This window comes from Prionailurus bengalensis, chromosome B4, assembly GCF_016509475.1.
Source record: "Prionailurus bengalensis isolate Pbe53 chromosome B4, Fcat_Pben_1.1_paternal_pri, whole genome shotgun sequence".
Taxonomy (NCBI): Eukaryota; Metazoa; Chordata; class Mammalia; order Carnivora; family Felidae; genus Prionailurus; species Prionailurus bengalensis.
The window spans coordinates 132,899,042-132,915,230 of record NC_057358.1 but is presented as its reverse complement, the minus strand read 5'-3'; the positions used below and the strand labels follow the sequence as shown (position 1 = coordinate 132,915,230).

Here is a 16,189-nt window from a genome sequence, read left to right as displayed (position 1 = left end):
GCTACTTATCTCGTGAATGAGCCTGTGTAGCGAGACGGCACTTCTGACTGTAAGCGTCCAGCTCACTTTGTCCCGGGGCCCAGGGAGGCCGGCAGGCAGGCTGGAGGCTACACCCATTTGGCCGAGTTGGATGACCTACAGGGTCGCTGGAGGGGCCAGGACAGAAACCGGGCTTTGGCATCTGGTGTTTTCATTTCCCCTTCAGTAGATCCCTATGAGTGAGACCCTGCCCTTCCACCTAGAACATTCTTTCCCTGAAAATGTTCCTTTCCGTGGCTTCTCTTCCCTTCTCCGGGTCATTTGGGCGCCTTCCTGCCATACTCTGCCCTCCACTTCCTAACTCTGAAGACAGCAGGGTAGAGAGAGGCACACTTGTCTTCAAACTTCTGTGACCTCAAGAACAGCTCACCATCCTAAACGTCAGTTTCTACACCTGCGAAATGGGTACAGTGGTCCTGGTGGGCAGCAGGTGCTCAATAAACTTCCATGCTTTCAATGCTGGAAGATTCCAACGTTAATTTTCTCTAAGCTGCGTGGTCAACACGTTTGACCTAGAAAACATTTTAAGAATCACCTCCTGGGGCGCCTGGGTGGCGCAGTCGGTTAAGCGTCCGACTTCAGCCAGGTCACGATCTCGCGGTCTGTGAGTTCGAGCCCCGCGTCAGGCTCTGGGCTGATGGCTCAGAGCCTGGAGCCTGTTTCCGATTCTGTGTCTCCCTCTCTCTCTGCCCCTCTCCCGTTCATGCTCTGTCTTTCTCTGTCCCAAAAATAAATAAACGTTGAAAAAAAAAAAAAAAAAAAAAAAGAATCACCTCCTTCAATCCTTTCATTTTCTAGAGGAGGAAACCAGGACCTAGGGGGCTTCAGGGAGCTGCCTGAGGTTACAAAGCAGGGGCAGGAACCCGGGTGGCTTGACTCCCGTGCTACACCCCCTTCCCGGGCTCACCTTGGCGAGGAGTCCTGAGCAAGCTAGTGAGAACAGTGGGGTCGCCAATCCCACTGGCCAGGGTACTTGTGCTGTCGGGTCCAAGGGGACCCACCTCCTCTAGTTTGAATGCCTGGGCGCTCCTGGAGCCTGCCCAAGGGTGGCCTGCACAGCTGACTGCAGACAGGCAGGACAATCGGGGGTGGGGGCCTGACCTCTGCTAAGTGTCAGCTTGCCCTAGGGCCAGGGTGGGAGGGGCCGGTCTCCACTGGCTTTTGGGAAGAGAGGAGGGAGGGGCTGCCCCTTGGCAACCTTCTGAAGCAGGTTGTCTGGGCTCCTCTCTCTATCAGGGATTCCAGCCCTACTCTGGCAAAGTGAGACCAGGTAGACCAGGCCAGCAGGGTGGGTGCAGGGGCAGAGGGGTGAGGCCCGATACAGGCGGGTAGATAGGAGTTCTTGCTGTGGCGGACACCGGGCAGAAGGCAACACTGAAGACTGATGTCAGCACAGCGGAAGCCTCCACGGTGACCCGCCAGAGGGCTTTGAGGACCTACTCAGGCAGCCCTGATCCTTCCGGCAGGCCATTTCCACCCCCGCCTTGGAACCTGCCTCCGTGGAGCACACCCCGATCCTGGCCCCCGCTGGACTGAGCTGGCCCATGAGCCGTGGAGGGCAGGGTCAGGCTGCCACTCAGACTAATTCCTGTAGCCGAGGTCACACTGACCCAGCTGCCCCTAGGTTCCCGGGCCAGGCTGGCTTTCAGGATCTCGTTACGCCTGGCCAGATGTGCCCTGCGGAAGACAGACTCACCTGTGCCTGGGATCCCCCTTTCACGGGGGCTTTCAGCGGGCGGCCCCCTGATGAGGCCCGGGCCTGGCTTGCTGCTGGGCATGAAGGAGCCGAGTGGGGCTCCCGTGTTGCTCCGGCGGCTGGGGAGACTCAGGTGGTCGGCCTGGAGCAAGTCAGTGCCTCACAGACCAGACTTCCTGCGGGCGCCTTCGCTTCTGGCTTCACTCTTACTCTTCTTGTCCTGATCCCTTCTTATCTTATCTTCATGTATTTTGATAAGTGCTCCAAATACATTTTTTTTTTTTTTGACTGAGTGGCATATAAATAGGAAACTGAATAAATAAAGCATCGGCACCTGTGGTCTCCTGTCTCATCCACCCTGGGAGGCTACTGTAACCACCCATTTCACAGATGCGGAAACAGACTCGGAAAGGTGACGAGACTTTTCCCAAAGGACGTTAAGCAGGTGGCGACGTCAGGACCCGCACCCACTTCCGCTGTCATGCCAGCACCTCTCTCCCTCCTTACAGCCAAGGCTAGATCCCTCCAGGTGGCCCCGCCGTGAGCGAAATCCACGGAACCAAACTAGGCCCCAGCTGACAGCATTTCTACCTCTGTCCGAACGCCTCCTCGAGAAACACCCAGCGGTAACAATAAAGCCGATGGGTCGCTGACGCTTACAAGCCAGCGATTGTCCCGAGCACATTACACACTTGACCTCACTGGATCCTCTCAACAGGAAGCAGGTGCTATGCTACTGCCACCCCCATTTTATAGATGAAGAGACTGGGGAGAGAGAGATGATATAATTTGCCCACTGTCACACAATTAGGGAGGGTCGGGCTCTGTGGGATCAGCGATGGTAAACCTGTCCTGAGCCCCCTCCATCTGCCACACTCAACCCAAGTAGGGTGACACTCATGAAGAGTCTACTGGGGATCAGGGAGGACAACCCAGTGGATGGAACAGGCACCGTCGCAACTGACCCACACGCTACCCCACGGGCTGCTCACCCAACCCGTATCTTCCATTCATTCAGCAACTGCTTATCATGAGCCCGCTATGTCCCAGGCACTGTGCAAGGCCCTGGGAACACAGGGGACAAGGCAGACGAGGACCCCCACCTCCATGCAGCACACATGGGAGTGAGTAAGGCAAGGGACTGCAATAAACTAGAAATCAACGAGTCAGGTAATGACTTTAGCAAGAGTGGTGCTCTGGAGAAAAAGTAGGGTAAAGGATTAGGAGGTCACATGGCTTCACTGACAAACGGGGGCCAGGGCAGGCTTCACTGAGAAGAGGACACTTAAGGAAGAGAAAGACTTGAAGACGACAAGAGAGCAGGGGATGAAGGTTCTGGGCAGAAGGAACAGCCGGCGCTCAGGAGGGAGGGATGCGCCCAGATCACACACAGCCTGGGGCCACAGCAGGAAATGTCGCTTTCACGAAAGGAGTCTGATCAGAGGAGGAACATGACCCGACTTGGGTCTGAGGAGGCTCACTCGGGCTGCTCTTTTGAGAACACACTGTTGCCTGAAGAATGGAGCGGGGAGAACAATGAAGAGGCCCCAGCACTGTCCAGGCAAGACAAGAGTGGCTTTCACCAGGGTGGGGGAGAGGGCTGCAGAAAGTGCTCAGATTCTGCTGGATTTGCCAAAGACCTGGATGTGAAGTGTGAGCAAGGGGTCAGGACCTAGAAGGACGGGGTAGTCTTTGACTGGGGTGGGGGCCACCCCTCAACAGCCTTCATGGAGATGGTAAACGGCAGAGCTGGGGCTTTGAGACGGGCTGTCTCTGCAGGGTCCTCGCTCTAACCCTCACCACGGCATCCTGCCCAGCAGATGCAAACATGGAGGCTGAGTGAGGGGCGTGGCCAGTCACACAGCTGGCTAATGGCAGAGTCTGGCTGTTGACCTTGGTCTCTGGACCCAAATCTCATGTCCTTTCCATAGTACGCTTGGTCTAGAAGCTTCACAGTTTGGATGGGAGCGGAGGTGGGCAATACTTTGGATCTGGGAGTAGGAGCTGGGCTGGGGGGCACTGTCCAGCTCACCGCTCTCCAACCTCTACTCCTGCCTCCTGGCATGTTTGAGTGCCTCTAAGAACTCAGGACTCCAAGAGGGGTGTGGTGGTCAGGACCTGTCTGGAGAAACAAGTTTAACTGAGGAAGGACTTGGGGTCTCTAATGGGCTCGCCCATGGCCCTCCAAGGCCCTGGGCACGCAGCTCCCTGAGGACAAAACCCCTGAGTCCCTCCTCCTACAGAGAATGATCTTAGGCAACTCAGAGGCCACAACTTAGGCCCTTACTCATCTCAGTGAAATTCACCCAATACTTCTCAGGCGCTTGCTGTGTGTCAGGGCTGGCCTCCCTTGAAACCAAGTGCCTCCTGTCCCAGGTCACTTGGTCCCAGGAGGAACCATCCCGAGCTCTCCCAACCCTCTTCCCGACTCCCTGCGTCAGCCTCCGGGCTCGTAAAGCCACTGTGAACCCGAGCCTCAACTCCCTGATCTACGAAATGGATATAAGCATTCCTGTCCTGCCCACTTTTCTGTGTGTTTGCGGCTTAAGCAACAGAAATTTATGTTCAGTTCCTGAGGCCAGAAGTCTGAGACCAAAGTGTCCGCAGACCTGATTCCTTCTGAAGAGGGAGAATCTGCTTCATGCCTCTCCTCTAGCGTCTGGTGGTTTTGCTGGTCATCTCTGGCATCCTTAGCTTATAGAAGCAGCACCCCATCTCTGCCTTCACCGTCCCATGGTATCCTCCCTGTGTGCACGTCTACGTGCACAAATTTCTCCCATCAGGACACTAGTCATATTGGATTAGGGGCCCACTCCGCTCTAATACGACCTGATCTCAATTTGACTAATTAGAGCTGTACTGAACCCATTTCTGTCCTGCCCACTTCAAATGAGACACCAAATCGGGGAGACCAATCCATAGCCCTGTCCTGTTGGCAACGCTCACCACGCTGGGCTCACCTCCCCTGACATCTGTCTCCCCAGCGGGACTACCAGCTCCCTGGGGCAGGGGGCTGTACAAAAAGCTCAAACAAAAAGCACCCTGCATTGAGGTCTCCTCAGTGTGTTCACCATCACTTCCGCGCACACAGACTCTGAAACCAGACTGCCTGGTCCAAATCCTGGCTCTGCCATCTCCTATCTGGGCAGCCTTGGGCAAGTTCACAACTTTCTTCCTTTTTCATCCGTAAAGTGAGGGTTCAGTAATACTCCATGTAAAGCACTTGGCACATAGTGAGTGCTAAATAAACTTGAACTCTTCTTACTCCCATTGCTATGCCCCAGCCTGGCAGAGAGCAGAGAGAACCTTCGGGTAAGGGCGTGGCTGGAGCAAAGGCTTGGAGGTGAGCCTCTGGCAAAGCCTGGGCCCTGGTGGGTGCTGTCCTGTCCCAGAGGGGAACGGAGCAGGGCAGGGGCTCAGTAAGTGAAGCCTAGGCTGAACCTGAGCCTGACAGTGGAGGGGCTGAGAAGCAGCTCCCCACTTCCTGGGATGCTGGGGAAAGGAGGAAGAAAGAACTTCTGTCAGGTTCTCTAGGAACTTCCCCAGGCCGCCCCCCCCCACCCAACCCCATACACACATACTCCATGAGTTGTACCCAGCCCCAGGAGCCTGGATCTCCTGCATGAAGTTGGCAGGGGATGGGCTGGATGCTTCCTGGTAGCCAGATAATCAGGGACAGGGGAGGCTAAGGCCGATCTTGACCCAGGACGGTGACAGGATCAGCCCAACCTGGGCCTCCTCTTCTTGTGCTGACTTGTGGCTGTAGCCATGCCCCAGAAGGTACCCCTGGGCAGGTTTTCTTCTTTCCCTCCCTCTTCCCACGTCTTCCTTCTCCTCCTTGTGCCCTCTTTCTTTGGGCTCTGCTTAGAAGGTTGATTGGGTGAGGGAGGGAATCAGATGAACTCAAACCCCACAACCCAGCAACGACCTCAGGGTCAGGGCTCAGGCTGAGTCCAGTGGGGGCTCTTGGCCAGAGAGAAGACAGGTGCTCCCTGGAGACCACAAGCTACATCTGTGGGCCTTACCAGGCTGGCAGCAGCCTCCTGGGTGCAGACACACCCTGACAACGGTCATCGGGTGATGAGAGGTTCCCATGGAGCTCTCCATGGTCCTGAGCTTGCCTGCGCTGACCAGGGTCCTAGCTCAGCCCTGGGAATGCCCTCTGCCAGCCTCTCACTGGCCCCTGCCAGCCTCCTCTGTGGTTCAGTGGCTCATGTCCTAATGGTCACTTGCCTTGCCCACCATCCTCTGACCCCCTTCCCTGCCTGCCTCATGACACCTGATCCCTGGTGTCGTCAGTTCTGGAACAGCCATGGGGCACTCAACTCCTACAACTGGAAGAAGGGACCAGCTGCACTCTATGTCCAGCAGCAGAGAGATCTGACACCTAGTAGGTGTTCAGGACGCTCTGGGAAATGTCCACTGGGGAAACCTTGGAGGTTCCACAGCCCACCTTGTCTCCACTCTTGGGCAGGAACTGGCCCATCTAAAACCCCCGGCCTGGGAGCACCTTTGAATGCAACCTCACGGCCTCTCCAGGAATTGGTCCATCTGCTTGAAAGGGCATCTTGATTTTGCGCTGAAGTCTGCCTCCCTGTGCTCACCTCTACCCTACATTCTAGTCCTGCCCCATGTGACCCAAGGGCTCCGCCCATCTCCACGGGGGAGGCAGGTGTATCTTTGCATCAAACTGCCTAAGACACAGAGTAGACACGGCGGTTGTGATGTCAGATCTGAACACTGCCTATGATTTTGACAAGTTATCTTACCTCTCCCTGCCTCAGTTCCCCTTCTCTGTAAAACGGAGGTGTAATACTCCCTACCTCATAAGGTTGTTTTGAGAATCAAATGAGTTAATCCATGCAAAGGACTAGTAACTGTGCCTAAGCATGCAGTTAGTGCTCAGTGAGCAGTGGCCTCCATTGTTACTGGAAGTCAGAAAGATTTCATTTGAATCCCAAAGCTGTAATTTCCTGTGTGCTCTTAAGCAAGTTACTTAGCTTCTCTGAGCCTCAGTCTTAGATGAAGAAGGAAGATATCCTCTCCCATGCAGTCCTGTGGGAGATCTGGATGAGCCATGGTGTCCAAGCATCCTGCAAGGAGCCTAGCAACTGGTAGATGCTCTAAAAATGCCTGTCTCTTTTCTTCAGTTTGGCTTTCCTGCCAGACAACCAAATGTAGATGATACAACTGAACATGCCAGGCCTTGCTCCTGGCCAGCTTTGTTAAAGGACTGGGCCAATTGGAAGGCTGCTTACTACTGACTGGCACCCAACACCCTACAAGGCATTCTCAGTGACTCATCTGGCTTTCAGAACCCAGGGAATGTGGAGCCCACAGAGGTCCAGACTCCTCTCCCAGGGTCGGAAGGGTCCTGGTGTAAGAATATTGGCCACACCCTCACCCGAGGCCCATGCCAAGTGCCCATCTGGCCTCTGCTTGTCCAATTCTTAGCACTACCCATTCCAAGCACGTTGGGCTGCTAGAAATCTTCCTTCTGTTGACCTAAATCAGCTTCCCTGGAGCTGCTGCTACTGCTTCCGGGTCCTTCCTTGGGGTTAAGCAGAGCAAGTCAGCGCCGCAGGGATCAGAAGACTCCGGGACTAAATAAGGGTCCTTCCAATATGAGGTTCCATGATCCCACATAGGGAGACGGGCAGAGGAGGCAGCTACGGAGTACGACAACTTCCGGAGTCCTGGCAAGATGTGAGAAACGGCTGACGCTGTATCTATTTCTTTACCCCTCATTTTATCCATTTCTTCGGCTCATGTCCATCAGGCAAAGCTCCATAAGGATCAAGCCGACACGCGAGGGTCACCCTACAGCCAGCACATCATCCAGGCCACTGGTGAGCATTTACCAAGACCTTGCAGTGTGCCGGGCACTGCCTCCGCAATGGCCGGAGAAATTGCGGCCCGATTCCTGGGGCCAACCCTGGAGGAAGGTACGTGAGTCTTCACTTTATAAATGAGGAAATGGATGCTTCAGGAGGTTAAGCTACTCGCTCAGGTACACAAGGCTGGTGGGAATGAAGCAGATGGAAACCAAGATTCCCCAAGCCTCCTGCACCTGCTGACAGGCAGACCTGGGACCCAGTGGGGCTGCAGATTTGGGGATTCTGCCCCAGGCTGAACACAAATGGCTTGGCTGAGGGAGGGTCTGGTCTATCATGACGCCCAGTCCCCAGGACTTCTACTCCCCGGTCTCTCTAGAGAGAAGTCAGCTTAAAGGGCCAGCCCTGGCCAAGGACCCCATCTGCCCAGCAACTAGAAAGTCCTGGCAAACCTTGTTCACCATGGGGCAGGTGGGAGAGCTGCTGCTCCTATCCACAGGTAAGGAAACCAAGGCCCGAAGGAGATGCACAGCTACAATGGGAGCCAGTTCTTGACCAGCCAGATGGGGCACCCAGGCCACTCCCCTGGGCACAAAGATCCGGGCCCTACTCTTTCTGCTGGTACAGCTCCAGGGCAGGGGCCCGGCTGAAGGCTCAGCCAATGCCCATGCCCAGGAGCTCTTTCCGTGATGAACCCTCCCCCCTCCCCATACTCCACAATGAGCCAGCATGCCCTGGGCCTCTCTCCTTCCTCCAAACCCCTCCCCTCCAGAACTCCGCCTGGTCCCAGCCCCCTGCCAGCTGCTGGAGAACTTTCCCACGGTGTGGTTAGCATGTGCCTGAGAAAGTTAGTTCCCAAGGCTGGGACCTGCCCTCGGCGACCTGGGGCCTCCTCTTTCCCCACTGGTCATTGGCCCACCGAGGATATCAGTGTCTGCTCCCCAGAGGCCCATGGGTAGTGAAGATATAGAACATTTCCACCATCGCGGAATGTTCTATTGGATAGCACCGAGGCTAAACAGATCAGTCATCCTCAGGCATCAGCCAATGGGGTGGCTTTGCTCAGAAGCCTGCAGTGGTTCCCAGTATCCAGCACTGAGGCTCGTGGCTGTTGTGACCCCTGCCTCTTGAGATCTGCCCCTACCTTCCCTCATTCATGTTAACATGGTGGTCACCACTTATCACGTGCTTAAATAATGTGCCAGCTGTCAGCTGGGGGTTTTACACATACTTGACCCTCCCAGCCATCATGGGGGTAGGACTTATTATCCCCGCTTTACCCAGGAAGAAACTGGAGCTCAGAGGGCAAAGCCACCTGCAGAACATTCCTCTGCCCACCTGTACACATCCACTGCTCTGTAGGGCCTGAGAGCCACACAGCCTCCACTTACAGTGGGGGGGCGGGGGTGGAGATGTTGGCCTCATCCCCAGGCCACTGAAGGCTCTGAGTGGGGCAACTCCTTAAGCCTGTGCCTGAGGGTGGCCCATGTGAGCTTCCAGAGCCATCCGAGAGCACACTCTGCGCTGTCCACCACACCCGCCATTAGCCCCATGTGGCTGCCGAGCACTTGAAATTGACTGGGAGACTGAGGAGCTAATTTACAACGTAACTTAATTTGAATTTTAGGTTAATAGCCGCGTGTGCTAACAGCTACTGCATTGGAGCCCACAGGTTTGGACCAGACTGGGGAGAACAGGGCAGGGAGATGGGATGACAGCACCAGCCCTGTGGGAATGGGGGGGCTGGCCACGGGAGGGGGCAGCGTGATCGGAGGAGAGGATGCTCATCGGGACAGCTGCGGTGCAGGAGGCGAGGACGCAGCCTGTGGCCTCCGGCCCGGGACACAGGACCAGGGTGGGGAGGGGTAGCGAGCTGCCGTGACACAGTGACGGAGGGAGTGAGCAGCAGGAGGGTCACGGCCTCACAGGCAAGAGGTGGGCTGGAGGTAGGACCTGGGGAAAGTCTGGGAAGGAGGAAAGGGAGGAAGAGAGCCACAGGGCCTGGGGGTGGAGGGATGGGAGGGAGGGGGCTGGGCCTCATTCTGCCGAGGCGGCTGGAGGCACGGCTGCGACGGAGCTGTGGTGTTCAGGTCACAAGGCTGTGGTGAAGATTTCACTTTATTTTTTAAAGCTTATTTATTTTGAGAGAGAGACAGAGACAGAGACAGAGAGAGGCTGCATATGTGAGTGGGGGAGGGGCAGAGAGCGAGAATCCCGAGCAAGCTCCATGCTATCCGTGCAGAGCCTGACGTGGGGCTCGAACACACGAACTGATCATGACCTGGGCCAAAATCAAGAGTGGGACGCTTAAATGACTGCACCACCCAGGCGCCCCAGGATTTGAAATACAAGTGCCTGCAGCACTGCCTGGAAGAGAGACCACCAGGTAGGTGCTTGTGAAACACCATCTGGTGAGGGGCATGTGATGAATGTCACAGGAGGGAGACTGAGGCATCTGTCTCTGGGAAGCAGGCTCTTGGTGGGTGGCTTTGGGGAGGAGAAGATGGGAATAGACACAGACATACACAAACATCGCACGTAAAGGGCTATGTGGGCACCGAGAACAGGTGTTCCCAAATCAGGTTCCGTGGAACCTCATGGGGTCCTGCTGGGACCAGAGAATGAGGTGGGGGGGGGGGGAGAGGAGAGAGGTAACAAAGCCAGGGACAACCCCCCCCCCAAAAAAAAAACCATCAAAAAGATGCTCTCTCAACTTCTCAATTTCATACATTGGCGTTCCTCGTAAGATTTTGTTTGCGGAAAACTTTTCTACACCAAAAACCGGTCTGAAAACCCCAGCCAGGCAGAGAAGGAACCGTGTGAACCTCAAAGGGCAGAGCACTGATGAATGCCCACCCACGGTGGTGGTGGGCATGCATTTCAGAAGCCCCCTCCCCGCCCCTGCCCCGGGGGGCTCTGATGGCCTCACACACACAGCCTGGAAAGGAAAGTCACCAACTGGGCCTGGAGGAACAGCCATCCCAGGAGTGGGGAGTGGTTTTGCCCGAGTCCCCTTAGCGGTCCAGGGAGGGAAGGTGGACGGGTCCCAGCAGGAGTGCAGGCACTGTCGGGCCGGGGTTGGAGGAGCAGGTGGCGGCCACCCAAGTATGACCGCCAGCCACTGTGCCAGGGGTCATGTCTCCGCCAACCCCTGCTTCTGCCCCGTCACAGCAAACCTCAGCAGTGTTCGGTCTTGTCCCCTGCCCTGTTCATTCCATTCCCACACTGTGCGCTCCAAGTCAGGCTGACCCTGTGTTCCCGGCGCCCAGCACGGGGCCCAGCCCAGACATTCAGTGGATGTTTGGGACAAGCCAGAGGGGTGAGCACTAAGGTGGAACAGGGATCTGGCTGTGTCCCCGTCAGCAGGGCCACATCCAGTCACGGGCTTGCCCGGTGAAGAATCAAGGGGCATAGCTACCCTGGTGGGGGCTGGGCCGGGGTGGAGGGAAGGCACCCAGGGGCTGGGAGGACCAGTCAGTCACGGCGCTTCTGTCCTTCCCTAGGGTCGGTGGAGAGAGCAGATCGGTCCTGGCTTTTGGAGCTGGGGTTGCAGCGGGGCTCGGGATACACAGATGAAGTCCCGCCCCTAGAGCTCAGTCCGGTGGCGGGACAGAGGACGAATGACGAAAACGAACGACAGATGCCAGGTGTCAGAGGGGACCTCCCGAAGACAGGACGTTTCAGCTGAGACCCAAGAAGGAGCCACCTCACAGAGTGGGAACAGCATGTCAGGCAGAAGGCTGACAAAGGCCTGTGGGTTGAAAACTCCCAGTGCAGTGACAGCAAAGGGCGGGGGGGTGTTTGAGTCCTTGAAGAGCATGTGGAGCCCAAGGGGGTGACAAGGACCCCCCGCACTTCGGGGACTGCTTGGACAGAAGCCTGGGCACCCCTTCTCACCCCTCTTGAGTCAGTAATCTGGATGCAGCTAAACCCTCTAACTGGGCAGGGCTGGACAGGTCTGGGGAGCAGTTGGCCTGGAACATTCCTTCCAGAAGATGGCGCCTCCATCATCATCACCTTGATGGCAGCTGGCACGTTCTGAGTGGCCTAGGTGCCTTCCTCCATTTGTCCTCACAGCCACCGGGTGGTGAGGAGACAGGCACAGGGGTTGAGGGACCTGCCTGAGACTCACAACCGGGAGCAGCAGGACTCACGCCCACTCACCATCTCTGGGGGTCCTCAGTCTGGAGGCAAGGTCTAGGCCGCTGCCTTCAGCCTTGCCCAGAGCAAGGAGCCCTCTCACCTCCACCTTAGCCCCTGGCGGGAGCCCGCAGGCCTGCCATTTGTGAGTCCCCAGCCTCCCTGGTTCCAGCAGGTGACTGGATCTGTTACGACAGCGCTGGGCCCAGGAGAGCCGCATCGCCAAAATCCTTTCTGTCTGAGGCTCCCCTCCACCTGGGGCCCCCCCAGGGCAGCGCTCTGGCTGCAGAACAGTGACATAAACCCACAAAGCCCAGGGTTTCCTGAAAGCCCGCAGGAGCCCCAGGGCCCCTTCCCTCTCCCGACCTGGTGACAGCAGAAACAGATCACCCTGGACAGGGTCCGGTGTAGGGATCTCCAGTACCCTTCTGGTGCTCTAAACAGTCAGGAGACCTCCGTGGTGAGGTGTGGACTTCAGAAGGTTCCAGGGGGCCTGAAGTCCCTCAGGGAACCCGGCTCATGCCTGTACTGCAGACCCCCCGCCCATGAGTACTGTCCTCCTAAGACTCACTATGTTTTCCCTAGTCCTGCTGGCCAGGAACTTCTGGAATTCTCAATCATCTTGGGAGGGTCCCATACCAGCCACACCCATACTCCGGGGGTTTCTGTCTACTTGCTGTTTGCCCGACCCCTCAGCGGCCTGTCACCACACAGGGGGAAAGAGAGGGCATGCCTGAGGCCTGGTCCGGCGCTGCCCTCTGGCAGAATGCTAATTGCTTCAGCTCCCTTCTCGAATTGCATCCCTATATCAGCCCCTTGGCTGTTACAGACAGGAAACAGGTTCGGAGGGTCTGAGTGACCAGCCTGGCTGGCCCTGTGAGTGGCAGCAGTGTGTCTGACCCAACCCTAGGGCCTCCCACTCCCCACCATGCCACCCTGCCTCGGTACCCGCCTGGCCTCTCCCTGCCGGGGCCCATCTTGCCCTCCCCTGACCCGGTACCTGCCTCGGGTCCCCAAGGTGGCACACCACAGGTGAGGCACAGTGTCCCGTTCCAGCTGCCACAACCCGTGCCGGGCCGCTGTGGCTGTATGACAGCGGTTTCCTCGCTGGAGGCTGTCTCCTGCCCCCAGGCTGAGCACAAGCGGCAGTTAGGTGGCCACGTCCCGGGGACAGCCAAACTTGGCCCGGCCTCAGCTCTGGCCTTCACCTGGGCAGGTTTCCCGGCCCCACCTCTCCCCAGCTGGGTCACCTCGCTCAGGGCTCCAGTCCCCTCAACTGTACAAGGTAGAAACAGGTGGCCCAGTGGCAGTTGAGGGCAGCCCCACCCCGCTGGAGCTGCTCTAAAGTGCCGGGTGCCGGGGCACATGGGTGCCGGGACGTGGGCGTGCTCTCAGTTTCCACCTTACTTACAGGGTGAGGGGCCTGGTAAACCACGTGCCTGTCTCCTCTTGGAGCCTCGCCTGCTCCCTCTGGGTGGCAGGTCACCCTGAACGGTTCCCATACTCCCAAGGCACTGCTGGGCATTTTTGGTAGGGCACTGATGGGCAGTGGAGGAGTGGGGTACAGGTGGAAAAGGTTGGACGTGCTCTCTACCGGGGGGAACCCGGTGTCCCAAACCCAGTGTGGGCGTCGGGGGGCCAGAAGCGGAGCCTGAATCCTGACTGTCCCCCAGAAACCCTGCACCGTTCGCCTGCGAGTGGGCTCAGTACTCAACAGCCCGTGGCCCAGATGAGACACTGGGGGCCCAGAGGAGACCAACTGTCCAGCCTGGCCCCGGGCCCAAGTCCAGCATTGCAAGGCGTTCATTCCTGGCAGTGGGGATGACCCTCTCCGGGCTCCTTCTGAAGAGGGTGAAGACAGAAATCAGAGCCTGGCGGAGAAAAGCTCTGGGGGACTCCTCCTCCTTCACACCCAGCTTAGCCCTTGCCTCCCCTGGGGAGCTGCCCTCAAGCCCAGCAAACTCAGAAGCCCGCAGAGAAAACGTCCCGTCGGCCGGCCGTGCGGGCTGAGAGGGCCTGAGCCCCGCTCTCGGTGCCTGACAGTGAACGTCAGCTGAGAGGATGCCAGTGTGGGAGGACCGCCCTGTCAGCTCTGCGGTGCGGGCCGGCTGGGTGGGGCAGGGGTGGGTCCTGGGTGCCAGGAGGGGGAAGGAATGAGAAAAAGAGAAGCACAGGGTCCAGCCAGGGTGAGGCCAAGGAAGCGGGGGGAGGGGACACGAGCCTGTAACGACTCATTGGGCAGATCATTAACACGCACGGAGCAGCCAATTAGAGGAAAGTCAAAAACCCAGCTTCTTCTAATCCATGAACAGAACATGGTGCCAGTCCTTCCACAAAGTTCACTGACCCAGACCCCACGCAGGCTCATTGCTCACACCCCTGTGGGGCCTGCTGAGGCTCCTGCACTTCTGCCTTGCGGCTCCCTGCCCAGCTCCTGGCCTCTCAGCCTCCGAGACCCAAATAACCCACCCACTGGGGGAGAGCAGACAAGCCCGGGAGGCGGGGGCGGTGAGCGGCTCTGCCCGCCTCCTCCCCTGCCACGTCTGTGGATTGGCGATCACCATGAGAAAAGCGAGGCCCGAGAGGCTGGGGCTGGCCTCCCCGAGAAAGGAAACTCCCTCAAAGGCCCGGAGATGCTGTTCAAGAGTCCCCAGCCCCACCTCTCAGGGCACCACAATGGGCAGCAACTCCCTGGAATCTGGACTCAAATCCTGCCTGTGCCCCCGCCGCATGTGATCTTGGGCAGGTGGCTTAATATCCCTAGGCCTCTGAGTCCCCATCTGCACTGTGGGACCATCCCAGCCCCTCACCCCATGACGAATGACTTAACAGGGTCACATCCAAAGAGCCTCAGCACCGACCAGTCCTCTGAGCTCCTCCTGAGCTGAAAAGTTCACCCTGTGCCACCCAACCACGGCCTCACCATGTGCCTGGTGTCATGGGCAAGGCCCGCTGGAGTGTCCTTCCAAAATGCACCGGGAACCCAGCCCCACTCCTCCTCCTCACTGGCCTCCCTCCTGCCCCCTTTTTTCTCCGTCTTGAAATTATTTTTGAACAAGGGGCCCTATATTTTCTTTTCATTATTTTCTTTTATTTTTTTTAATGTTTATTTTTGAGAGAGAGAGACACCGAGCGTGAGCAGGGGAGGGGCAGAGAGAGAGAGGGAAACGCGGAATCCGAAGCAGGCTCCAGGCTCTGAGCTGTCAGCACAGAGCCCAACGCGGGGCTCGAACTCACGAACTTGGAGATCGTGACCTGAGCCGCAGTGGTCAACCAAGTGAGCCACTCAAGTGCCCCTATTTTATTTTCTTTGAGACAGAGACAGAGAGAAAGAGGGCACACAAGAGTGGGGGTGGGGGGGTGCAGAGGGAGAGAGAGAAGAGAATCTTAAGCAAGCTTCGGGCCAGACACAGGGCTCAATCCCATAACCCTGGACTCCTGACCTGAGCAGAAATCAAGAGTCGCAGGCTTAACTCACTGAGCCACCCAGGCACCCCTCGGGGCCCCACATTTTCATTTGGCACTGGGCCCCACAAATTCTGTCACTGCAAAGTCCCCACCAGGCCATGTCCTCCCTCTCCGCACCCCACTCAACCTCCTCCCACAAGACCCTCCCCCCCGACCCCACCCGCACACCGGTCTCGCTCAGAATGAAATCCAAACTCCTCTCTGGGCCCACAGGCCCCCCCAATCTGGTCCCCGAATCTTTGCTGCCCTCGCCTCCCTTGTCCACTCGGCTCCAGTCACAGTCCCCACCTTTCCGTCTCAGGGTCCTCCCATTGGCTGCTCCTCGGCCTGGAATGTGGCTGCCTGCTCAGAGGGGCCCTCCTGGCCCTCCAGCTAGAGCGGCTGTCCCCTGCCCAGGTCGTCTGCTCCCCAGCACTCACAGCGGAAGCTAGCCATCTCCAGCGGAAGCTAGCCATCTCCTTGTTTACGTGTTCGTGTTCGTGGCCTGTCTCCCCCACCCACACCCCGGGGCTCAGAATGTCAACAGGAGAGCAGGGTCATCGTAAGCCTGTAAGCCTCGGTCACCGGTCACGGCTGCTCCCCACCCCCTAGGACAAAGCCTGGCCCGGAGCAGACGCTCCATAAACAACTGGTGCGCGACGACGGACCTTGCCTGAGAAGTGATGACAGACTCTGAGTGACAAGTACCGTCTAGTGTGGGGCGGCAGGCCCGGCCAGTGCGAGCCCATACCGGGCAGGGTGTTCTCCCCTGATCCCAGGCCCAGAGAACCACCCCCCCCGCCCCCCGCCCTCCCCACCTGGATCCTCAGTGCCGCTGAGATCAGCACAGGGTGTCGGGCAGTGCCAGCCCCTCCCACCAGGCTCCCCCCTCCCCCAGGGGGACAATGTACAAAGGGCCACTTCAGCACGGAGCTGCGTCTCTAGCCCACAGGCCTGAGGTGGGGGAGGGGAGGGGAGGGCGTGCCCCAGCCCTCGGCTGTCCTCATGGAGCCTGCTCTAGCACAGGGCCAGG

General features: G+C 57.9%; 1 protein-coding gene across 2 annotated transcripts in view; it reads right to left on the bottom strand.

The window, feature by feature from the left end:
* MGAT3 (beta-1,4-mannosyl-glycoprotein 4-beta-N-acetylglucosaminyltransferase) overlaps window positions 1-16,189 on the bottom strand; it is a 32,903-nt gene that overhangs the window by 5,685 nt on the left and 11,029 nt on the right. The window contains exon 1 of one of the 2 annotated variants that reach the window (XM_043562650.1): window positions 1,736-5,262. The exons of the other annotated variant lie outside the window; for it this stretch is intronic. The gene's annotated coding sequence lies outside the window, so the exon portion shown is untranslated. Of the gene's footprint in view, window positions 1-1,735; window positions 5,263-16,189 lie in introns of those variants that run through there. 2 annotated transcript variants of the gene reach the window in all.